Source organism: Rana temporaria, chromosome 2 (assembly GCF_905171775.1).
Source record: "Rana temporaria chromosome 2, aRanTem1.1, whole genome shotgun sequence".
In the NCBI taxonomy this organism is placed as follows: Eukaryota; Metazoa; Chordata; class Amphibia; order Anura; family Ranidae; genus Rana; species Rana temporaria.
In genome coordinates, this window is record NC_053490.1 from 307,009,128 (window position 1) to 307,035,192 (window position 26,065).

General features: G+C 46.9%; 1 long non-coding RNA gene across 1 annotated transcript; it reads left to right on the top strand.

Moving 5' to 3' along the window:
* The first annotated feature begins 3,949 nt into the window (after window positions 1-3,949).
* LOC120926981 lies at window positions 3,950-17,522 on the top strand. Its single transcript, XR_005747014.1, has 5 exons — window positions 3,950-4,054; window positions 4,160-4,278; window positions 11,446-11,582; window positions 14,250-14,350; window positions 17,432-17,522. It is a non-coding gene; the product is annotated as an uncharacterized LOC120926981 (long non-coding RNA).
* The last annotated feature ends 8,543 nt before the right edge of the window (window positions 17,523-26,065 follow it).

The window sequence follows — 26,065 nt, forward strand, 5'->3', positions numbered from 1 at the left end:
TTTAAGGGCATTTTTTCAATAAGAGAACATTCAGTCCTTATATAGGATACAGTCTGCAGTGAATATTTGGGGTGATATGTAACATCATTAAAACATTGATATTATTGGCTTACAAATACAAATAGCAGATGGCGCGATCTGAGTGTAGCAAATTATTATAAGAAAAAACGAATGGCAATTAACATGTAAACAGTAAAAACTTGCTGATCATCAAAATAAGTCATATAGTCATGAGGGTCTCAACACACCTGTCCAGAAGCAAGGTATACATGGCTGTCAGCTGGATGTACTTATGCCAGAAGAACACCAGAAGGTGCCAGACTAAGTGCAGTATAAAAACATTAACACAGTAGACAACACATATGAATGTGGAAGAATCAGTACATGTACAGTAAGAAAGTCTAGGTCCGCAGCTCCAAAAATGCATACAGATCACTGCAGGCTGAGAATTTTTGCCATTATCTTATATACTGTACTTAGTCTGGCACGCTCTGGTGTCCTCTTGGCTTCATAGATACATCCATCTGACAGCCTTGCACACCCCATGCTCCTGGACTGACCCTGAACACACCATCCCCACCATGAAACTTGTTGTGGGGATGCTTTTCTTCAGCAGGGACAAGGAAGCTGGTCAGAGTTGATGGGAAGATGGATGGAGCCAAATACAGGGCAATCTTAGAGGAAAACCTGTTAGGTTCACCTTCCAGCAGGACAATGACCCTAAACATGCAGCCAGAGCTACAATGGAATGGTTTAGATAAAAGCATATTTATGTGTTAGAATGGCCCAGTCAAAGTCCAGACCTAAATCCAGTTAAAAATCTGTGGCAAGACCTGAAAATTGCTGTTCAGACTCTCTCCATCCAATTTGACAGAGCTTGAGCTATTTTGCAAAGAAGAATGGGCAAACATTTCACTCTCTAGATGTGCAAAGCTGGTAGAGACACCCGAAACAGACCTGCAGCTGTAATTGCAGCAAAAGGTGGGGCTGAATGCAAATGCACGGCACACTTTTCACATACAGTATTTGTAAAAAAAAATTGAAAACCATTTATCATTTTCCTTCCACTTCACAATTCCACTGTGTTGGTCTATGACATAAAATCCCAATAAAATACATTTACGTTTCTGGTTGTAACACGACAAAATTGTGAAAATGTCAAGGGGTATGAATACTTTTTTCAAGGTAGTGTATACATACATTAGTCCATGTATGCCATATTCACTGCTTATAATATTGGCTTGAATGTAGGTGGCTGTGGAAAAAACACGAGCTTTGTAGATTTTTGGTACTTCCCCCTTTTATAAACTCATGAATAACCGTATGACTCTAACACATGCCATTCCTTATTTCCTTATTTCCCACTATCTATGTACACTTGTGTGCCACATTCACTACCTATCTAATTGGCTTGGCTGTATGTGGGTGTGGAAAAACGTGAGGTTTGTGGAATTTTGATACTTCCTCCTTTTATGAACTCATGAGTAACTGTACGACTACACCTGCCAGTTCCTTATTTTTCCCTATCTATGTACATTGGTATAGACCACAATAGGGGTTAACCTATGCTAAAACTGTGGAGAAAAGATGGTTAGCTGTTTATCTTCTAAACCGAATATACTGTATATCCCCTACTGTTCCTTTCTTTTACAATGTATTTTGTGTGCACCCAATCTGGGATGCACTTTGTTCTTGTTTACTTGAATTTGGTGCAAAGAACAGAACAATTTACTTTTTTATTGTTCTTACATATGTGTTAGGACTCAATCACGAGGGAGGCCAGAGGGCGGTAAAGACAAGCTGTTGACCACATGCATTATTGCAGATGAATGCGACCCATTCAAGTGGCCAGGGCTGTGCTGCCACCACCCTGCGCTGTGGGTTGGCATTTTGAGAGTTAAAGCAGCCAGTGAGGCGGTAAAATATCACTCACCACCTGTCAAATGCCTTCTGAAAAGCGATCCACTGCAACATGACATTTTTGCTGACGAGCAGGGGGGACTATGTTACATATTCCTGACCTTTGCATTCTATTCGTGCCAGTGTAATTAAATTGAACCCTTGTTTTTTTTGTAATAAAAATAACAAACATGCCTATACCCACCTGCTTTGTGCAATGGTTTTTCAGCTCTCCATCAGGTGCCCATTGACACAGACAGTGAGACTCAGCCCTGCCCCCCACTCCCATATCACAGCTTTTGGGTGAGAGCAGCCGGGGGGCCAATGGCTCCAGCTTCTATCAGTCTGTTCAACAAGAAGAGCGACAGCGGCTGGAGCCACTGCGCTTGTGCACATCGCTGGATCGGATCTGGCTCAGATAAGAAAAAGGGGGGTCTGGGGGGCAGCTGCAGCACAGAAGGTTTTCACCTTAATGCCTAAAATATTAAGGAGAAAAACCTTAAAGGGGTTGTAAAGGTTTGTTTTTTATTTTCTAAATAGGTTCCTTTAAGCTAGTGCATTGTTGGTTCACTTACCTTTTCCTTCAATTTTCCTTCTAAATGTTTTTTTCTTTGTCTGAATTTCTCACTTCCTGTTCCTCCTCAGTAAGGTGTTCAGTAAGCTGTTCTAAATGACTTTCCACCGCTCGGATGATGGTGTTGAGTTGAGAAACGACCATCTAGTTCAACCAGCAGTTTAGTAATGCTTAAAGTTGTGTCCAATATTCAGTTTAATTTAAAGAGGAGTTCCAGTCTCCCCCCCCAAAAAAATTTAAGTCAGCAGTTACAAATACTATAAGCACACTTACCTGTTCAGGGATCCAGCGATGTCGGCACCCAAACTAATTCTTCAATCAGCTTCACGTGCAGGCTCCGGCATCTTCACTAGGGGAAAGCGTGAGTTGTGCTGTGCTTTCTGAATGGTCCCACTCAGGGCCGCCATCAGGGAGGTACAGGCATTACACCTGTAAGGGGCCCGATGGTCCCCCTGTCCCTCTTATCTCATCTCGCGGCAAGAGAGAGAAGAGAAGAGATGACACTTTCTCGTGGCAGAAGAGAGGAGGGGCCCCCCTTCTCTGCTCCAGGACGGCCCTGCCTAAAGCGTTGTAAGGGGCACCAAAATTTGTGATGGCTGCCCAGGTCCCGCTGTCTTCTGGGACCTGTGTCTGTCCCAGAAGGCAGGGGGGAGGAGGGGCAGGACATACTCAAAGTTTGCTGCAACGATCTTACCCGGAAGTGGAAGCGGGTACCTGTCAAAACCAGATACTCGCTCCCCCTCCCCCCCCCCAAAAAAGGGGCAAATGTGTCAGTGGAGAGGGGCAGGGTATGAACAAGCAGAGCTTCCCCTTTTGGGTGGAGCTCTGCTTTAACCACACCTACTGTTTGCTGCAGCACTACGCCTGCTGCAGGTCCTTACCTACCTAAGACCCCTTTCACATTGAGAAATAGAAAATATAGAAATAGCGCTGCTATACCGCCTGAAAAACTCCTTCACTGCCTACTCATTGTGAAAGCCTGAGGCGATTGCGCTGGCGGGAGAGAACAAAATCTCCTGTCAGCAGCATCTTTGGAGCGGTGAGAGGAGCGGCATGTATACCGCTCCTTTCCATTTAAAACAATGGGAAGCCGCGGCAATACCACCGACAATGCGCCTCTGCAGAGGCGCATTGCGGGCGGTATTAACCCTTTATCAGCTGCTAGCGGGGGTAAATACTGCACCACTAGCGGCCGATTTCCGCGGCAATCCCGGCGGTATAGCGCCGCTGTTTTTAGCGGCGCTATACCACCACCGCGGCTCCCGCTCCAATGTGAAAGGGGCCTAAGATGTCCAAAAGTTGGGAGCTACAACATTCTATCCAGACAGAAAAAACTACACTCTATCCAAAACTAAAAAAGGTTTTAGATGGAAATATACATTAATAGATACAAAGACACATGCATCATTTTAACTATAGTTTACAGGAGGAAACCAGAGGGTTATCACATGTGGTAAAGCTTAGCAATCTACATGAAATACTGCTTTCTCATTTTGTAATCTCATCAACTTCTCCTTTTCTAGACTTTATGTAATGCTGTCCCCAAAAAACAGACTCAGAATCTCCAGTCATAGGGGAACAGTAGGTTTTTCTCTGCTTTATTGTACTTGTAAATGTGCTTCTAAATTTGTGAGTATTTTATGTGGAAGCAATATGGAACTCACAATTTGTATGCTTTTATACTAGAAATACCATGGCAGTGCCAGTGATCACCCAGCAGCCTGGATATGGCACCTATGCTGCCATGTCTCCAACTGGTGAGTGGAGCAGCCAGCTCTGTGACTGTTGCTCGGACTGCGGCACCTGTAAGTATGAATACAACCTTTTTTTATTGTTTTACCACAATCAAATATGTAGAAAATAACTTAAACATTAGGATGTTTGTGTGAGCTTAAATATCTCAAATTTTTTTGTGTTACTATTTGGTTGTTATAATTCTAACAAAAAAAAAATCGATCACAATATAATGTGTAAGCATATTGCATTTCACAATTAGTAGCCGTGTGCAAATGTCAGTTAAGTTATGTAACCAATCAGAGATTCTCTCTCTGCACTTTATTGTAGCCAGATTCATTTAAAATTTCTGATTAGTGACAATAATTGACATTATATTCTCTGGACAATGATTTAACATGAAATGTAATGTACCTGTAAATGTTAGGTGAATAATTCTATCATGGTGTTTTCTGGGTGACTGAGCAATTGTCAAAATGTCTTTGGGTACTTTTGGACCTTATCAGACAGTTATAGGGTCATTTCTTCAAGAATAGTCAAACATTCCAGCGCTCAGACGGTGTTACATCCGAAGGTGTCACAGCTTGTAATCGGTGTTGCCAACCTACCAGATTGAAATTTACTGGCACGACACCCGAAATTTACTGGCGCAGCCACGTTTTTACTGGCATTTTGCAAAAGTTACTAAATTACATTTTTAGGTGCAAATTTCAGTATTTAGGCTACAAACAAGTACGCCAGGCAAATATCAAAGTGATTTAAGGTAGAAATTAAGGTAAACATTTTTTTTTGTTATTTTTGATATAATAAGGGCAAATTATTTAGTCACATCACCCCCTGCCTCCATCCCCCTCTGCCACCAACACCCCCTGCCTTCACCCCCCTTTGCGGTGCCACAATCCTCCCCTGCCTCCAATCTCCCCCAGGCCCCCTGCCTCCAATCACCCCCTGCCTCCATCGTACCCTGCCTCCATCCCCCTCTGCGGTGCCACCAACAACCCCTGTCTCCATCCCCCACCCTCTGCGGTGCCACCATCCCCCTCTGCGGTGCCACCAACAGCCCCTGCCTCCAATCACCCCCTGCCTCCATCGTCTCCTGCCTCCATCCCCCTCTGCGGTGCCACCAACAACCCCTGTCTCCATCCTCCACCCTCTGCGGTGCCACCATCCCCCTCTGTGGTGCCACCAACACCCCCTGCCTCCAATCACCCCCTGCCACTAACACCCCCTGCCTCCATTGCCCCCTGCCTCCATCCCCCTCTGCGGTGCCACCAACAACCCCTGTCTCCATCCCCCACCCTCTGCGGTGCCACCATCCCCCTCTGCGGTGCCACCAACAGCCCCTGCCTCCAATCACCCCCTGCCTCCATCGTCTCCTGCCTCCATCCCCCTCTGCGGTGCCACCAACAACCCCTGTCTCCATCCTCCACCCTCTGCGGTGCCACCATCCCCCTCTGTGGTGCCACCAACACCCCCTGCCTCCAATCACCCCCTGCCACTAACACCCCCTGCCTCCATTGCCCCCTGCCTCCATCCCCCTCTGCGGTGCCACCACAGCCACCATCACCCCCTGCCTCCAATCACCCCCTGCCTCCAATCTCCTTGCCCAGTTCCAAGCCAAACCGATCTCGGCTATTTTTACTGGCACATTCCCGCAACCACGGACATTTACGAACGGGGGGAGAAAGTGGCAGTTTTTACGAACTGTCCATAAAAATACGGACGGTTGGCAACAGTGCTTGTAATACTATGCAGCCCTCCTTAGACAGGGAAATCTGGAAGGTAACTGTAAAACCACATAGGAGGGTATAAACACCTAGTTTTGTATTACCACCACCACCACCTTTTATTAAATCAAAAAGCCAAAAACATACTCACAAACATAGCATGGAACAGGCATATCAAATAACAATTCCAGCCATGGGGTGATGTCATCTGACCATAATGTCAAAGTTAGTAGGCTAACACGTTTCAGGGGGTGTGCCCCCTTATTCAGAGCTCAATCATATCATGATATTTTCTGTGTGATTGGGCAATGGTCAGGATGTCTTTAGGTACTTTTGGATCTCATGAGACATCTTTAGCCAACAGTTCTTAGGTAAACATCCTTGCTACATGTTATTATTAGAATATGCCAGGCAGTACAGGTAGGTCTTGGATTGCCTTGTACATTATACAACTGCACTCAGACATGATGGAGCAGCACAACACTAATGAGATTGCCCCTCTTTTTGCCTACCTGTAATTCTAATAAATGATGCACCGTGCAAAGCAGAAGAATCCTTATTGGTTTAGAGTGCTGAGCTCCAATTCCCTTGCTGCTTTAAAAATACATTAAAGCAAATCCATGGTCACAGTATACGCTTTCATTTTAGAATGTCAGTATTGTAAAAGCAATACAAACAATTATTTTTGACAATCCAATATAAGCTTACTTTAAAAAATCTCCTTTCATGTTGTGAGTTCTTCCTGCCTGCTGGCCATCTCTTTCCACAACTTCCTGGATTCCCTGCATGCTTTGCAGGTTCTCCTCTGCTGTTTCCCTTCAGTTTCTAAGGACTATATATATCATGGTACCTTGCTACCTGAAAGCTGTGATTCCTGTACTGACTCTGCCTGTGCAGCCTGTAGTTCAGAAGGCAGACTCTGGAAAATGAGTGACACAGCAGTGCTTACGCACACAACGTAGTGAATATGTGTCAAAGAATTCAGGGAAGTAAATGTGTGGGAGCTTCACAAAGTAAGTTTATCAACTTTACTATTGTTCATGTTACCAGGAGTAAGCTACAAATGACTGAAATACAATGTAGAATTAATATATGGCTCAGGCCCGGACTGGGACAAAAAATAGGCCCGGGCATTTTTAGACTGAGCAGCCCGGTCACTGGGGGGGGGGGGGGGGTTGTCGAAATTCATGGGGGTGGCTGGTGTCGGTTCTCCACACTGTAATGGGCAGGGACACAGTGATATAAAGGGGACTGCACTGCAAAGGGGCCCTGCTATGATTACATTGCCCCTTTACAGTGCAGTCCCATTTTTATCACAGTGTCCCAGTCCTATTTTGGCTAGTACTCTTTGTCTCCTATTGTCCCCACACTGCCCCGTGACACTGACCTGCTCTCTCTCTGGTGGTGCTGGACAGCATGGCGCTCTCTCTGGTGGTGCGGGTACAGCGTGGCTCTCTCTCTGGTGGTGCGGATACAGCATGGCTCTCTCTCTCTGGTGGTGCGGATACAGCATGGCTCTCTCTCTGGTGGTGCGTGTACAGCATGGCTCTCTCTGGTGGTGAGGGTACATTGTTGCTCTCTCTGGTGGCGCGGGCACAGCGTGGCTCTCTCTGGTGGCGCAGGCACAGCGTGGCTCTCTCTGGTGGCGCGGGCACAGCGTGGCACTCTCTGGTGTTGTGCGGGTACAGCATGGCTCTCTCTGGTGGTGAGGGTACATTGTTGCTCTCTCTTTGGTGGTGCGGGTACAGCGTGGCTCTCTCTGGTGGTGAGGGTACATTGTTGCTCTCTCTTTGGTGGTGCGGGTACAGCGTGGCTCTCTCTGGTGGTGCGGGTACAGCATGGCTCTCTGGTGGCACGGGTACAGCGTGGCTCTTTCTGGTGGCGCATGTACAGCGTGGCTCTCTCTGTTGGCGCGGGTACAGCGTGGCTCTCTCTGTTGGCGCGGGCAGTGTGGATTTCTCTGGTGGCGCGGGCACAGCGTGGCTCTCTGGTGGCGCGGGCACAGCGTGGCGCTCTCTGGTGTTGTGCGGGTACAGCGTGGCGCTCTCTGGTGTTGTGTGGGTACAGCGTGTCGCTATCTGGTGGTGTGGGTACAGCGTGGTGCTCTCTGGTGGTGCAGGTACAGCTTGACGCTCTCTGGTGGTGAGGGTAAAGGGTACAGCGTGGCTCTCTGGTGGCGCGGGTACAGCGTGGCTCTTTCTGGTGGCGCAGGTACAGCGTGGCTCTCTCTTGTTGCGTCGATACAGTGTGGCTCTCTCTGGTGGCGCGGGCACAGCGTGGCTCTCTCTGGTGGCGCGGGGGCAGTGTGGCTCTCCGGTGGCGCAGGCACAGCGTGGCTCTCTGGTGGCGCGGGCACAGCGTGGCGCTCTCTGGTGTTGTGCGGGTACAGCGTGGCGCTCTCTGGTGTTGTGCGGGCACAGCGTGGCGCTCTCTGGTGTTGTGCGGGTACAGTGTGTTGCTATCTGGTGGTGCGGGTACAGCATGTCGCTATCTGGTAGTGCAGGTACAGCTTGGCGCTCTCTGGTGGTGAGGGTAAAGTGTGGCACTCTCTGGTGATGCTGGGGCTATTAGTTCCCCCAACACAGTCCTCTTTCTTTTTCTATGTCTCCTGTAGTAGCTGCAGCCTGCTCAGCCTATTTCCTGGTTTTCTCTTTCCCCCCAACAGAGTGCATGCTGGGGAATGTAGTCTGCTCCCCACTGATAACAACTGGGCCACCTATCTCTGGGACTACATTTCCCATGATGCCCTCTATTTTTCTGTGATTGGTCTCCGCTGTGGCCAATGGGGAGGGGAGAAGAACGGGCTGGAAAGACTTCTCTTTCCATGCTGCCGACATGAGAAGGAGAGGGGGGGCCAGCGGGGGAAACATTCCGGACTGCAGCTCTCCCCACCTGTGCGGACGCTCATGGCTGGACGAGGAGGAGTGGAGAGCGGAACTGTCAGCGCGGCTCTGAGGCTGGGCTGTGTGTGAGAGAGACACACAGCCCAGCCCATGCAGCCGCTAGTTCCGCCAGAGATGACAGGTATGGCCGCATAGCGGTAGGCGAGCGGCAGCCGCGGCCTGTGTTAACCCTGTCCAGGCCGCGGTCGTCGCTTAACTCCCGCTGTGCGGCTTGATCAGCAGCATGTCACGGAGCGAGTGGCCGCAGCCCACCGGGCATTTGCCCGGTCTGCCCTATGGCCAGTCCGGGCCTGATATGGTTTTAAATCTTGACCATAGATACATATTTTAATAAATACAAAACTGGATTAAAAGATTTTTTAAATATCAGCTTTAAAGTGACTCTGTTGCTACAATAAAATGAAACCTTCCAATATAGGGAAAGAAAACAATGCATGCGGGTTCCCGGTATCCAATTTGCAATAGCAGAAGATTTTGATCGGCTCAGTATGGAGCTGGTTCACATATCTTTGCTGCAGCGCTGGTGCTGGTGCGAGTCCTGTGCGTCTTTTGGTTCGTTTCAGGTCCAAATTCAGCCCAAAATTTTAGACCCTAAAATGGTGAACCAGGACACACCGGACCCCTGCTGTGAGCTACATGCGGCAATGGTGTGAACCCAGCCTTAATGTTGATTCTGTGGTCGCCTATTGTGCACTGGGGTCCCGCTTTAAAGTGGTTGTAAAGTCAGAAGGTTTTTTATTTGAATGCATTAGGCATTAAGATAAAAAACCTTCTGTGTGCAGAAGCTGTCCCAGCACCCCCTAATAATTACCAGAGATCCATCTCTCTCCAGCAATGTCCACAAGTGCCTTGGCCATCCGGGTCTCTCCTCCTAAATAGCTGACAACAGCAGTTTTGCCATTGGCTCCTGCTGCTGTCAATCAAAGTCAGTTAGCCAATCAGGATTGAGAGGGAGCAGGGCCGAATTGGGGCTCCATGTCTGAATGGACACAGGGAGCTGTGACTCGGTTTAGGTGCCCCCATAGCAAGCTGCTTGCTGTGGGAGCACTCAACAGGAGGGGGGGCAAGAGAGCCAAAGAGGAACCCGAGAAGAGGAGGATCTAGACTGCCCTGTGCAAAACCACTACACAGAGCAGGTAAGTATAACATGTTTGTTATTATTAGAGAAAAAAAATTGACTTTACAATCACTTTAGCGGCCTTTTGCACACAGGGCTATCTAGGTTCAATGTGCCCTTCCTGGCATTTTAGATCTCTTGGGAAGGACAGGTACAGCCTCCAGTCCCACTTCCTGATGCCTGTCAAAGCCTATGACAGGTTGTGGCTGGAAGGGGCTAAACTCTGTAAAAAGTGGTACTAGCGCCTAGGGCCCTATGTGTTCGGGGACGAAAGTCTGGAACGCAGAGGACCTACATTGCAGACGTTCATCCCTGAATGCACAGGGCCCACTACCTCTCAGACAGGCTGCAAGCTGGGGGTCGAATGCTTCACCTGTCTATCCCAGGCCCACTAAAACACCAGGGGGATTCGCTGCACCTAGACAGCCCGATACGTGCAAAGGGCCAATCATGGTGGAAGGAGAGAAAATCTATGAGCTCTCTTAGCTAGCACAAACAATGGTTTGTGTTTATACAGGACCCAGTGACAACTTTCTACATACAATACAGCACACTAAGACCCCTTTCACACTGGGGTGTTTTTCAAGCGCTTTTGGGCTAAAAATAGCACAAGTAAAGCGCCCGAAAAACGCCCCCCTGCAGTCTCAACGTGAAAGCCAGAGGGCTTTCACACTGAGGCAATGCCCTGGCAGGACGTTAAAAAAACTCCTGGATGCAGCATCTTGTATACACCGCTCCTGCCCATTGAAATGAATGGGCAGCGTAGTTTTAACCCTTTTTTGGCCGCTAGCGGGGGTTAAAATCGACCCGATATCGGCCAAATACCTCCGTAAAACAACGGTAAAGCACCGCTATTTTTAGCCAATGACCCTGACGCGCCCCAGTGTGAAAGTAGCCTTACATAATTACCATAATTTTCTATAGATATGGTCCAAAACAGATAGATTCATCCAAAGAAAAAGGCACCTAATCCTCAAAAAAGAAAGAAAAGGGGATAATTTGCCGTGCGTGTTTTTATACGATGATAGTGATGAGAAAGCATAAATTCTTTGTTATAAAATTTACAAAAGATACTTTATTCATTATTAAATAGAGATACAAAATATACAAAAAGTTCTTAAAAAGAAATGGACAAACAGTTGTTGAATTGATTCTGTGGGTAACAAGGAACATCAATCAGTTGGAATAGAGATGCAACTGGAAAGGAAATCGCATAGACCCTACATGTTTCGCGGACTTCCGCTTCTTCAGGGGAGAGAGCAATATCCAATCAGAATAAACAACTGAAAAAATATATACAAAAATATTAACCAGTGAAGTATGATACACAATCAGGGATATTGAGTAACATAGATCTGGGATGGCACAAAATGATAAAATGGTTCCAGTGCTTAAAAAAACACACAAAATCTTACCCACAGGTTGCCCACAGTTGATGAATGCCACAGGGTCTCGCCAAGGTTGGACTGGTCATGTTTTTCTATGTTTCAGGTCTCCTTGGATTCTGTTTCCCAACATGTTTAGCGTGTTATGTGGCTGATAAATACGGTGAAAGCTGCTGTTTGCCCATTGTCCCAGGAGGGATGACTGCAATGCGAACACACATGCGATTGACTTATGGCATTCGAGTAAGTATTTTGGCAAATTAGATTCATACAGGCAACACAAAGCACAGTGATGACATTTGCCGTGCAACTGCAACATTCACCAATCGAGTTAGTTAACTCTAGTTACATCATGTGTAAGGTTACTCAGTTTACTTCCTGGGGTCCTTCTTCAGTTGTCCACATCACTGCATGACTGATATGGACACTTCTTATTGGTGGAGGCAAGACAGGAGAACTCAAGTGACCAGTGTATAAGAAATTAAGAAGTAGAGAAAAATGTCTAGTCTCCAGGGCAGGAAATTAGCATAGAGATCATAGAGACTTTGATCCATAACACTCCAGGATGGCTCAGGAATGAGGAGTAAGGCGACTGATCAACAATGCACAATTTAAACTTCATTTTTGCCTTGGGTTGGACTTTAAGAAGTAGTTTAGTCATAAACAGGGCTTCCTGCAGTTAAAGTTATACTAAACACACTGGCCCGGATTTAGAAAGAATTTACTTTGGCGTATCTATTGATACGCCGCGTAAATTCTAGCATGCGCCGGCGTATCTTCTTTCTGTATTCAGAAAGCAAGATACGCCGAAATTAGGCTAAGATACGACTGACGTAAGTCTCTTACGCCGTCGTATGTTAGTTGCATATTTACGCTGGCTGCTAGGTGGCGCTTCCGAAGATTTACGTGTAGAATATGCAAATTAGGTAGATACGCCGATTCAGATACCCCTGCTATATGAGGCGTATCCTATGTTAAGTATGGACGTCGGGCCAGCGTCGAATTTTCCGTCGATTGCGTACGTCGTTCGCGAATAGGGCTGTACGTAAGTTACGTTCACGTTGAAAGCATTGACTATTTGCGGGGTAATTTGGAGCATGCGCACTGGGATACGTTCACGGACGGTGCACAAATTTACGCCGGCTTTTTGAATCCGGCCCACACTGTTTAATTTACATTATCCCTTCTCTTTCTGTATGTGGATGATGGCACATCTAAGTACCTTTTTTCCTGTCATATGAACTAGCCTTTTCCCAGTTTTTCTGTAGGAAAACAGTAGCAGGAGGAGTTTCTAGTCTTCTGCTACTGGTCACATGTTCAAATAAAAAAAAAAAATGCCTTTGGGATACAGAGTAAAAATAAGTAATTACTGTATTTATCGTGGTATAGCGCGCTCCCGCGTATACCGCGCACCCCTAAAGTTGCCCCCGAAATTCCTGTGAAAAAAAATGTTATATGATTTTATTACTTACAGTTTTGGTGTCTTCCCAGCGTCCATCGTCCGGTCCGGCGTCCGTCTGCGGCCTCGATGGTGTCCTCCCGGCTTCTCCAGCACGCGCCTCAAGTCGAGTCCCCGCTTCCCGCGCTCAGTTCGAACGCCTCCGCCGACATATACCGAGTGCAGTACACTCGGGTACATTCGGCAAGGCTCGGCTTTGCTCGCGCTCATGCTCTGTGACGTTTATGCGTGAGCACGAGCGAAGCCGAGCATAGCCGAATGTACCCGAGTGTACTGCACTCGGTATATGTCGGCGCAGGATTTCAAACTGAGCGCGGAAAGCGGCTATCGGCGTATATCGCGCACCCACGATTTTCCCCTTATTTTAAGGGAAAAAAAGTGTGCGATATACGCCGATAAATACGGTAATATCAATAAATTGTTTTAACCACTTTCCGACCAGCTTGAGTAGGCACCTCGACGTGCCAGTACATCTTTCGCCCATGCGCACTGTGTGCGCTCCCTGGGGCACTCAATGGCACGGTCTGTGACTGCTGTGTCAAATGGACACAGGGGATTGTGGTGCTCGATATCGTGCTGCTGTGATCAGCCTAGATACCACGTTATTGCTATATAATCACATGTCACCTAGTAAACAAAAGTCATGAATGGAATCCATTCATTGTTCACTACTGTGTGTGAGCTTGTGATTGGTCAGGAGTGATCACATGGTACCTGGGACAATCACAGCACCCTGTACCATGTGATAGCTGTGGCCAAGCACAGCATCACAATAGTAATAAATGACTCATGAACGAAAGCTATTCATAAAAGTTCAAACATTTGCTGTTACAGTGATTATCATTTTATTACATACTGTTATCAAGTCAGTATCCCTGATCACCATCACCCCAGTCATATGATAAAGCTGTACTGCACTGGTGACAGTTTGTAAAAAAAAAAAGAAATGTGAAAAAAAAAAAAATTATTTCATTTCTTTGTTTTCCAAAATAATGTGACAAAACATTAGAACTTCAAAAAACCCAGTGATGATTAAATACCACCAAAAAAAGCTCTATTTTCATGGAAATTATATAAATTTCATTTATTTCATTTGCGTACAGTGTTGCATGACTGAGCAATTGCCAGTTAAAGTAGCACAGTGCTGAATAGCAAAAAATGCCCTGGTCATAGATGTGCACAGCCTATTGCATTAGGATTGCACCTCAAAAATGGAATTTCCACTTTAAGTGTTGGTGACCCCCTGATATATATAATGTTTGGGGGTTCTAAGTATTTTTTTAGAAAAAAAATAAACTGATTTTAACTTGTAAACAACAAGTTTGAAAAATAGGCCCCCGTCCTTAAGTGGTTAAACATGCACAAATCATATACAATTTCTTAAGCTAGAGGAATACGTGTTCGTGCTTTAGCATGCTAAGTACTACTGTACTGTATGTTGCCTCTTTTAGGGTACTATATGCAATGATGGCCTTATGATGTTGTTCTGTGGATGGTGTGAGGTGTGTAGAATGGCTCGGGAAATGAAACGTTATCACCGTTAAGCTACGTGGTAAGTCTTTAAAAACTAACCTTAATTTCAGCGTCTGTAAATCTAGAAATACAATCTTATTTACTGGTGTGACGAGCTAAGTTTTAACCTACTTGTGTGAGATTTTCCCTACAATCCAAAAATATACTGGCAGGTTAATTGGCTTTTACGCTATAATGTATAAGTATATTTACACCCCTGTTCCTAATCTGCTAAAAATGTCAGTTGTGTGACCTCCTTGGCACTGCACAGCCCCATGTCACAATCATTTCTGTGTAATATAACATGTGTATTTACCCTAGGTTCAAACCTATGCATTTTTTTGTGTGTTTTGCAGTTTTCAGAAACGCACTACAGTCCATTTAACATGCTTTTCCATTAAGAATGTTCATATCTATGCCTTTTTCAACCAGTGTGTTTTTAGAAATGGTCAGGGACTTTTTTTCCCACAGTAGATTGTGTTTCGGATGTAATAGACTTCATTGGAGCTGCACTAAAAACACAACACAAATGTTGCAATTTTGCATGCTTTTATATGCGTTTTGCATTTTTTGCAATCTGTATAGCTGGTTGTTAAGGAGCGGGCTGGGAAGCTGGCAATTAAAAAAATTGTTAAAAACAGCATGGGTTCTTCCCCCCTAATCCATCCATGGGGAGGTGCTTTGGGGCAGGGGGGCTCTGTTCTCCCAAAGCACCTTGTCTCCATGTTGATGGGGACAAGGGCCTCTTCCGCACAACGCTGGCCAGTGGTTGTGGGTTTAACAAGGGGCCCCTCAGATCCTGGCCCCCCTTATGTGAATGAGTATTGCTGATAGCTGATGTCTCATCGGTTGTTAAGGATGCGGCGGCCGAATTCCTGGCATGCTTCATAACAACCAGCTATTCACAGTTTGTTATAGAGAAAAAAAATAAAAACAGCAAAACTGATGAAAACTGCATGCAAAAACGCATAAAAAATGGGTTTGGAAACTCAAAACGCCAAGGAGGCCACACAGCAAAGATTGCCTAAGGCCCTTTAAACACTTATATGACTTGTCCTGCGATTTGGGACTGCAAAGTCACATAACAAGTCATACCCCATGATTTCCAATGAGTACTGTTCAAATCTGTGCAACTTCAAAGTAGTCCCTGTACTACTTTGGTCCAACTTTTAATGCGACTTGCGGTCCATAGACCTCAAGATTACACAGGCATTGCTTCAAATCACGTCAAAATCATGGCAAAGCCACGTGAATTTAATGGTAACACAAGTGTGAAAGGGGCTCAAAGCTTTGTTTTCACTTGTGGTTGAAGGGGCAGTAAAAACATGGGGCTGAGCCATGTTTTTACTGCCCCTAACCACTCCCCCTTAAGCTGCATGTTCGTGCAAAATGATCCAAAAGGACAAGCTCGAAAAAAAAAATCTGGTACAATAACAGAATGAACGATTTTCATTTAATCAGTACAGTATTTGTCCATAAAAAATCAAGTGACCAAGACCACGCATGCTCGCCAATGAAAGAATACAATACATTACATCATCACATGAAGCTGTATTATGTCTTACGAGAATTTTCGTAACCTAATCGTTTTCGATATTAAACTAGCATGCAAGAAAAAAAAAACATATATTCATTCTGTACCAGGCTGTATGGTGAGTGCTGGCTGTAGCATTAAACAAGATTTTACCAAAATTTGGATTTGCTTGATACTCTTCAGACAAGTAATTACAAGAGACATGTTGGCATCCTCGCCTTGGATGTCAGAGGATCTTGTCTTGACACTGGGATATACTGGTCCAGGACCTTTAAAAGATGAACTACAGTCGCCTTCACTCCCAGCGAAGCAGTCCCTCACCAACCACTGGCATGCTCAGTAGTTTTCTTCCAGGTACTGATCTTCAGCCATTTTGATTGGCCAGGCTGGGAAGATTTTAATTAATATCAGCAAATGCCAAAATTGTACACTAAGCTGCACGTGTACAGCTCAGTGTACAGTGAAAACAAGCAGTTTTTATTTCTTTTTGGAGAAATCAGTCTAGTGGATGCTGAAGAACTTAAAAACATTAGAGGGCTTTTGGGTCACAGGATACTCCAAAACATTAATAGGAATCAAGGGGAGGATGCACTACCCTTACGAGAGCCGCACACACTATAGTCCCAAATTAGGTCTTTCAATGTCCCAGGAGCTGTCTGCCACCGCCATCGTCAGTGAGACAGATTAAAAATTCTTCTCCAGACAAGGGCTACAGGACTGTGCCCTCCAGAAAAAAAGTCCATTAGCAATCTCCTCCAGGTCCTCAGCCAGGGGCGGACTGACCATTTGGTCACTCGGGCACTGCCCGAGGGCCCCATGCCACTAGGGGGCCCCATCAGGGTTGTTTTTTAAAAAAATACCAAATTTATAGCTGCCCCGCCTCTCCAGGACCTTTTCAGTGTGTGTATATTGTGTGTGTGTATACTGTGTGTGTATATTGTATGTGTGTGTGTGTATACTGTGTGGCCCCATAATCTCCTATTGCCCGGGGGCCCCATAATCTCCTATTGCCCGGGGGCCCCATGAGTCCCTGTCCTCAGCCCAGCTCCTGCTGAGGCCCAGGTCATAATCTCTTGTCTCAGCAGCCTTTTCCTAGGGGCAGCAGCCTCGGGAGAACTGGAACCTCATTCTGGTCATTTGACTCTCCCTGCCCTATATATATCTATCTTTCAGAAGCAGGTGAAAGAAATCAAACACCCAGCCTGGAAACCCTGACCAGACAAAAACAATCAATTGCTGGTCCACTGACTGCAGTGAAGCCAATAACTAAATGTAGCCCAGCAGTCTAACTAGAGGAGGGTGCTACATTACTAATACTAAAAGAATAAGGATTAAAAATAGTTAATGTTGATTGTGAGATTTTAGTTCTGCTTTTATGGTTGACAACAAGTGCTATTGCTGTTTATCTCATTGTACAGCTGCAATAAATCTTCTGAGTGTGCTGTTATCCAGTGTGATTTCTACATTTATTGAGATGAGGTTTGGAGGTCTGCCAAAGGTCTACTTTCTATGGAGAAACGAACTTACATTTCTTTATTGCTGTCCACATTCTTGCTATCAATTATGTTTTTGTTTTTGCACTTTTAGGCTGCAAGCAGAATGCAACTGCAAGAGAAATTGGAGTAGTCCCTAGGAAGGAACTGTACAACTGAATCTTCATTTTTTTTTTTTTTTTTTTTTAACAAATAATAAATGCATTATAATAATAAATATGTTACTGTGTCTTGTATTTGTATATTGAAATCTAAAATCACACTATCTTAATTATAAGTAGGTAATACATTCTTTGTATACCCTCTACTGAAGATGGTAAGGGGATAGAAACAATATAAATGATCCATCACACCACATAGAGAGAATTTGGGTGGAGTTGGGTGGAGCCAGAGAGAAAAAGACAGGCTGGATAATAATTTTCTTCTTCTTTTTGAAATATATTTGTCCCAAGCTGGGCCCTTGCCGCGCTTCCTATAAATGCTGCAGCCGCCTGAGTGCTGCAGCACTTCTGCCTCTCTCATCACTTCCCCTTCCCTGTAGGGTGGCCGAGCTCCTCTTCCTTCCTCCTGTCAGTCTGGCCGGGTACCTCGCGGTACAGGAGATTCAGTTTCCTGTTCCCGGCCAGACTGACAGGAAGTGTACACTGAGTGCTTACTTCCTTTCAGTCCGGCCGGGAACAGGAATCTGAACCTCCTGCCGTGCGGTATGGTAGGGAAGGGGGGCGGGGGAAAGAACATAGGGAGGGAGGGGGGAGTAAAAAGAACAATGGTGGGAAGAAAAAAAACATGGGGAGGGGGGAGTAAAAAGAACATAGGGAGGGGGGGAGTAAGAAGGACACAGGAAGGGGACATGCGTGCAGGGGGGGGGGGGGGTTGGGGGTCCTCTATGTCCATTTTCCTTCAAACAGCCCTGGATCTGGGGCTAGAGCCCATAGCAGTGAAGGAAAGTCATACGCTTGGGTGGACATACACGTGTATATAATATATATATAATATATGTGTGTGTATACAGTGTATATATATATAAATATATATATATATATAATCAGCCCACAAAAGATCTACTCGCCTGCTCGCATTTTGCAAGTGGATTTTGAGGGCTGGCAAGCTATATGGCTGCCTGGGAGCAGGGGGGGGCACAATTCTGCACACAATTAGGCATATGACTTCAATATGGTCTCTGTATATCTGTGGAAAGAACCAAAACCTCCTTTTGTCTCCATGTAGAGAATCCCTGCAGTTTATTCAATTCCGGGTATTTGGGATTATTCCACAGAGGGGTGAACCCTAGTGGGCCCTCAATAGATAAAGCCTCTCGAAATGCCTTCCACACTCCTCCTAAACCACTGCTAAAATGCTACTACAAAAAGCTATCACCAGCATTTTTTATCCAGTGTGCATGGAGACAATTTCTCTGGGTTTTGTAGTCCAGGATCAGGACATGGAGTTTGAAGGTACTTAGGGGGTAATCCACAAAGATCCGGCGTAACGTAAATTTTCCCATTTAAGTTACACTGCCTTAAAATTTCTACCTAAGTGCCCGATCCACAAAGCACTTACCTAGAAATTTTTGGCTGTGTAACTTAAATTCCGCCGGCGCAAGGCGTTCCTCTTTTCATGGGGGCGATTCCCATTTAAATTAGGCGCGCTCCCGCGCTGGCCGTACTGCGCATGCTCGTGACGTCATTTTCCCGACGTGCATAGCGCAAAATTACGTTACGCCGAGCTTTGTGGATCGCGACGGGTCAATAAAGTTGCGTCGGGAAAAAAAAAAGATACGGCAGAAAAAAAAAAATTCAAAACAAAAAAAAAAATCGCGTCGCTGGACAGAAGGGTCTGCTTTTACATGGTGTAAACAGTTTACACTTTGTAAAAGCAGCCCTAATTTTGCGTTTGCAAACTAAAACTTACAGAGAAAAAACAAAGCTGAAAAGCTTCGTGGATCTCCGTAAGTGCTAATTTGCATACCCGAGGCGGCATTTCGACACGAAATGCCCCCAGCGGCGGATGCGGTACTGCATCCTAAGATCCGGCAGTGTAAGTCCCTTACACATGCCGGATCTTCTGCCTAACTATGGAAAACTGATTCTGTGGATCAGGAAACAAAAGCAAAAACGAAACTAAACTGCAGGCACATTATATGATTGTTTTTTATCTATTTTTAATCATTTTTAAAAGGAATCAGTTAACTATTATGGCCCGGATTCACGTACAGCGGCGTATCTTTGAGCGGGCGTAGCGCATCTCATATGCGCTGCGCCAACGTAACATAGAGTCTGTGAGACTGAGGAAGTTGAGGCGGCTAGTGCAGGACCGTCTTAATAGCATCATAATGCTCTGGGGCCCCTACAATGGAGACAGTGCAGGTAAACAGACATCAAGTAGGTAGAAGGCAGACAAGCGGAACTTCCCCTTTTGGATGAAGCTCCGTATTAACTACATGAACAATCATTCTGTACAGCAAAGAAACAGTGGGGAAAATACTACATACATAAAGTAACAAAGCTGTCCTGTGCATATAATATATCTGCTAGATTGATGCCTCCCCAGCACCCCAGATATCCCCCCAGCACTCTGACCCCTCTACACCCCAGATATCCCCTCAGCACTCTGACCCCTCTACACCCCAGATATCCCCCCAGCACTCTGACCCCTCTACACCCCAGATATCCCCCCAGCACTCTGACCCCACTACACCCCAGATATCTCCCCAGCACTCTGACCCCTCTACATCCCAGATATCCCCCCAGCACTCTGACCCCTCTACATCCCAGATATCTCCCCAGCACTCTGACCCCTCTACATCCCAGATATTTCACCAGCACTCTGACCCCTCTACACCCTAGATATCCCCCAGCAATCTGACCCCTCTACACCCTAGATATTCCCCCCAGCACTGTAACCATATACCATAAGATACCCCTTGAATTGTGACCCCACTACATTCCTGATACACCCTACACTGTGGCCTCTCTACATCCCTGATACCTCTAGCACTATAGCCGCCCAGGCTACCCCAAGCATTGCTAGCCTCTATACACCCCAGATCTCCCCTCAGCATTGTTTTCCCCATACACCCTTGATATCCCCCAGCACCATTATTCCATTCATGTAGTACCCCCTTTTCCAGTGGAGATACAGTGCATGTAAACCTTTGGCTCTGTGCCCACCTCCAGCACTGCACTCACCTATACCAATCAAGCAGGCAGAAGGAGGGGCAGAGGAGGGGGCATCCCTCTGGGCATTCCAAGCCTTTCGGTGCAAATGGTGCTGGACAGCTGGGCTCACCATGACACCATCCACAATGCTACTTCCGCAGGTGGGCTCTCAGTGTTGCCGACTCAGCAGCTCCCACTCCGGCTCCTACCCTGCTGCCTTTGATTCCCGAGCATTCAAGCTGCATAGGGCGGGGTCAGAGCATCACTGGCGCTCTGGTCCTGCCCCTCCCTGCTGGCTGTGAAATGGGTATCGTTCTGCACAGCACGGTGCACCACTGCCAATCTGCCTCCCCTGTGTATCCATCACTCTCAGTGCCATCATGGGGCCCCCACGTTTGGGGCAGCGTGGGCTCAAGGACCAGCTGCTTTGGGGAAAGTACAGGGCCCCCCATGCAGCTGAGGCCCCCAGGCCGTGCCAAGGTGTGCCCTCTCATTAAGACAGCCCTGGGCTAGTGAGTTTTCTGGACTGGAGGGAGTCCAAAAGTCTCTGAAGGAGTGAGTAAGTTTGAGGGGGCTGGAGAACCCTATTTAAAGACCTGGAGTAGGGCTGTGCAGTGAGGTGCTGCAACCAAGGCTGAGTGAGCTTGAAGAGCCAGTGGTCTGAGGGACCAATACTAATAGCAGCATTGCCTCTGAAGCTTAACCAGGTTGGCTAGCATTTTTGTTTGATTGTTTTGCTGTGAGAAACAGATTTTTCCTGTGTGAGCAACTGTGGTATAAAGACTTTGGGCCAGATTCACAAACAGCGGCGCAAATTAAGTTACTCAAAACGTATGTCATTTAAGTTACGGCGCCTTAATTTTGTGTCGTAAGTGCCGTATCCACAGCGCATTTGCGCCCCAAATTGCGCAAGCGTAACTTAAATCCTGAGGCGTAAGGCGGGGTTATTGCAAGTGGGAAGGAAGTGGGCGTGCTCCATTGTAATGAGCCGTGACCCCATGCAAATGAAGGGCCGGCCGTACTGCGCATGCGCGCACAAATCTGTACCTCACTGGGCATGTGCAGAACTTGGCTCGGCGCAATCAGTGAGATAGGAAAAAGGCCAAGCGTACTTAGTTTGAGAATCGCCCTGTGTATAAATAGCCCCAGACAAACACACTTCCCTTGCAAAAGTACATCCCTGTGTTCCCCTTCCTAGAGCAAGTTGCTTCTGCTCTGTCGTCTGTTGGTGTGTGTGAGTTTAGTGTTAGTTAAAAGATTTGGAGGAGTAGTAGAGTGTAGTAGTTGTGTGTTTTTTCTGATTGTTTTTTTTCTGAGTGTATTTTCTGTTTGTTTTTTCAGAGTTTGTTTTTGAATTTGTAGTAGCTGTCTGCTTGTGTGGTTTGATTTTTGTGTGTGTTTCTTCTGTGAGTATTTGTGTTTGTTTGTTGTGTGAGTATTTGTGTTTGTTTGTTGTGTGAGTATTTGTGTTTGTTTGTTGTGTTTGTTTTTTGTTGGTGCTGAGTGGTGGGTGTTATGGCACCGAAGCGCAGGAAGTTGAATTTTTCTAGTACAGAGAAGCACATACTTGCTCAGGCTATCACCCGATATGGGCGTTATTTACATGGCCCTGAGAGCCGGAACACCTCCCCGGCCAAGAGGAAGGAGATCATCCAGAAAATCACGGATCAGATCAATGCGGCGGGGGGGGGGGACGAGGACCCCCGGTGGGATACAAAAGAAGATCACTGATCTTAAGAGCCTGGTCCGTGAGAAGATGGCCAAGATCAATGCCCATGCCAGGGGCACTGGAGGAGGCGCACCCTGCCCCATCAGGCTGAGTGAGGAGGAATGGGGAGTGGCCCAGTGTTTCCACCCACAGCAGGTGGTGGGCCTGCCTGGCTATCAATCTGATTCTCCTGTGAGGACAGGTACGTTTTGGGTTTTTCTATCTGGTGATTAGCATGTGTGGGTGGGGGAAGGGAAGATGTGCCAAGTGTGTGGATCCTCCAACCTGTGATTGTTTTGTGTCCTCCACAGATGGCCAGGAGATTGCTGGGCCATCAGGCCAGGAGGTTGCTAGGCCATCAGGCCAGGATGCACCACCCCCTGGACAACAGGCTGCAGAAGAGTCCCAAGAAGGGCAGGAGTCCCCAGGGGAGGGGAGTGGCCACACCTCCCCTCATGAGGAGGTTGAGGGGGAGGAGGATGAGGGGGGGAGGCTGAGGATGAAGATATGGACATTGCCAGGGAAGTCCTTTTGGCCTCGGATTTGTTTACCCCTGAGGCTACCCCTGAGGCTGGCAGCAGTCAGGCCACCATCAGGGGTAGCCCCTCCCACTCCTCCCCCAACAGGCCTCAACCCACAAGGGTCTCTCTCTCCCCTCCTCCCAGGCCACAAGACTCTGATGCAGGCAGGATGGCGACCCATGAGACCAGGGGGGTGGCCGAGAGTCTGCCGGCCAGTCTGCAGAGGGACAATGCCCGGCAGACCCGCCATCTGGCTCAGATCAAACAGACTCTGACCCAGATGGAGGAGAGCCTGGGTTCAATGACGGAGTCACTCACTGATGTGGCCACAAACTCCTTGGCGGTCATCACATACTTTTGTGACCTGCAGACTGCCACAACAGGCGTGGCCCAGGAGGTGAGTGCCCTGACCCAGGCTGTCCAGGACAACACCCGGGCTGTCCAGGCCAATACGGCTGCCCTCACTCTCAGTCTGACCAGGATAGCAGTGGCCTTGGAGGGCAGGCCAGCAGGAGGACAGTCACCAGGGGAGGCTCCTCCTTCCCCTGCTCACCCCCCCCAGGAGGATCCTCCTTCCCCTGCTCACCCCCCCCCCAGGAGGCTCCTCTGGTTGGCCGTGCCCGTGGGCGGCCCAGGTGTAGCTTACGCCGCCGCCGTTAATTTTTGGGGGTACTTTTGATTTTTTTTTTTTATTATTTTTTTTAGTATACTGTACTTATGATTTGTTTTATGTGTGTGAATGATGTGTGAATGTGGGGGTGGCATTCCTGATTAAATAAGGGTGTCACCCTCAGTTTTGGTGGAGTAGGGATCCCCAGGATCAGGGAGAAGTGATCCCAGGTCCATGTGAATGGTGTATGAATGCACAGTGACATAATTGGAGCCGTGGCGTAGCGTTACTGCTCCCAAGTTCCATTGGGGGTACTTGGATCTAATCCAATTAGATGTGCATGTGATGTGTCTGTGCTAGGGACCACAGTGGGTGTGCATTCATGCATTCTCATTGTGCCATGTTTAATGTGTGTGTTTACTGTGCAAAGATGCATTCTGCGAGGCGTCTCCTGACTGCTGTTCCCTCAGAAGAGGGGGTACCCTCGGTTACTAAAGTCACTAGTATAGCTATGCGCATGGATGCCCCTGGCATGTTGGCATACAGATTGTTGTCCTGCAAGTGTGTGTGCTCAGCTCTTCCTTAATGGTGTTGCTTTAGCTGACATTTACACGGCTGGTGTAAAATTAGGGCACCTTTTATAAAGTGTAATTTTACACCATGAAAATAACAGATGCGCACAGGGCGTAATCTACGCCGCACACACTTAATTTTGTGGATCGCCTTATCTCCCTCATTTGCATCTTTGCCTATAAAAACAGCGGCGTGTCTAGCGTATTTTGCGTGCGAAGAAGCGCCGGTGTAATTCTTTTAGGTAGGATGGAAAAACCTGAATTTCAGGCGTATCTCGTTTTGAGTATCAGGCGCAAAGATACGCGCGGCGCAAATTTCAATTACGCCGCGCATCTCGAGTTAAGTCGGCGCATCTGCTTTGTGAATCTGGCCCTTTGCTTTCTTTTTCGAATAAAAGTGGGCTGCTCTTAAACTACAAGTTCAGACTGACATGTTTCACTAAAATGCATCTATCACTTTGCGCCTAATCACGCCATATTACGATACCTATTACGGAAAGTCTTTATCAAAATTGTCACATGTAGAACCGGAATGTTTGGAAACATCACTAATCCTTAGATTGTAGCTGCAGATGACTTAAATAGATTGAAACATTTCCCCATTTCTATACAGCTGCAGGTAAAATAATGCTACATGAGTGCAATCTATGAGACCAATTACATTTGGGAAACTTGCTACAGTATAGTAAAAAATGTCCCTTAATTGCATTTAACTTGTTGGAAAATACATATCTGAGCCGTCGTATCTATGTGACTGATTGTTAGAATCAGTTACGCAAAGATATCCATTAGATCCGACAGGCGTAAGTCTCTTACGCCGTCGGATCTAAACTGCAAATTTTTTTTGGACCGCTAGGTGGCGCTTCCGTCGGATTCCCTGTTGAGTATGCAAATTAGCTAGATACGCAAATTCCCAAACGTACGCGCGGCCGACGCAGTAAAGTTACGTTAGGCTTTTCCTGGCGTAAAGTTTCCCCTGCTATATGAGGCGCAGCCAATGTTAAGTATGGCCGTCGTTCCCGCGTCGAAATTTTAAAAAGTTACGTCGTTTGCGCAAGTCGTCCGTGAATGGGGCTGGACGTCATTTATGTTCACGTCTAAACCAATGACGTCCTTGCGACGTCATTTGGAGCAATGCACACTGGGATATTTTACGGACGGCGCATGCGCAGTTCGTTCGGCGCGGGGACGCGCTTCATTTAAATGATACACGCCCCCTACCCGCCGAATTTGAATTCGGCCGCGTGATTTACGCTACGCCGCCGCAACTTTACAGGCAAGTGCTTTGTGAATAAAGCACTTGCCTGAAAAACTTGCGGCGGTGTAACGTAAATCGGGTACGTTACGCCGCCGCAGAGATACGCCCAGTGGACAAGAATCTGGGCCATAGTCTTTCGCTGTTGAAATTATAGCATCAATAACTTCAGATGTCCGGTCATTGATGCCTGAGACATGACAGTATGATAAGCTGTTGTATGCTTTTAGGAGGAAGTAAACACCCCCCTCCGAAAAAACGGGAAAAAGGAAAACCTTGCAAGAGAAAAGCATAATGAGCTAGTATGCATAGCATACTAGCTCATTATGTGGCACTTACATGAAATCAAAGCCCCCAAAGTGCTCCTCGTTCCCCTCCGCCACTGCCGCTATGTCCCGGAACTTCTTCTGGGTATCGCCGCTCCGGTGCTGTGACTGGCCGGAGCGGCGATGACGTCACTCCCACGCATTCGCACAGGACGGCACGATCCCATGAATGCATGCAGGAGGGCATGATCCCATTCATAAAGCCGGGACGCTCAGTACGCCTGCGCCTGTTGTCTACAGCACGCATGCGCCGTAGACATCGGTGCAGTGTTTTCGGCAAATATCTCCTTAACCGTGTAGGTTAAGGAGATATTTCTTACACCTACAGGTAAGCCCAGGGCCGGTGCAAGGATTTTTGCCAACTCAGGCGAAGGTGCATTTTGCCGCCCCCACCCCGGCACACACACACACTATACATTATATATGTATATATATATATTCCTCTATAGATGGCGTTATTCTGCATTGCGCTGTATAATGTACTATTGCTGGGATTTGTAGTCCTCTATAGCTGGTGGTATTCTGTGAAAACTACAAATCCCAGCAATAATACATTATACAGCGCATTGGAGAATATC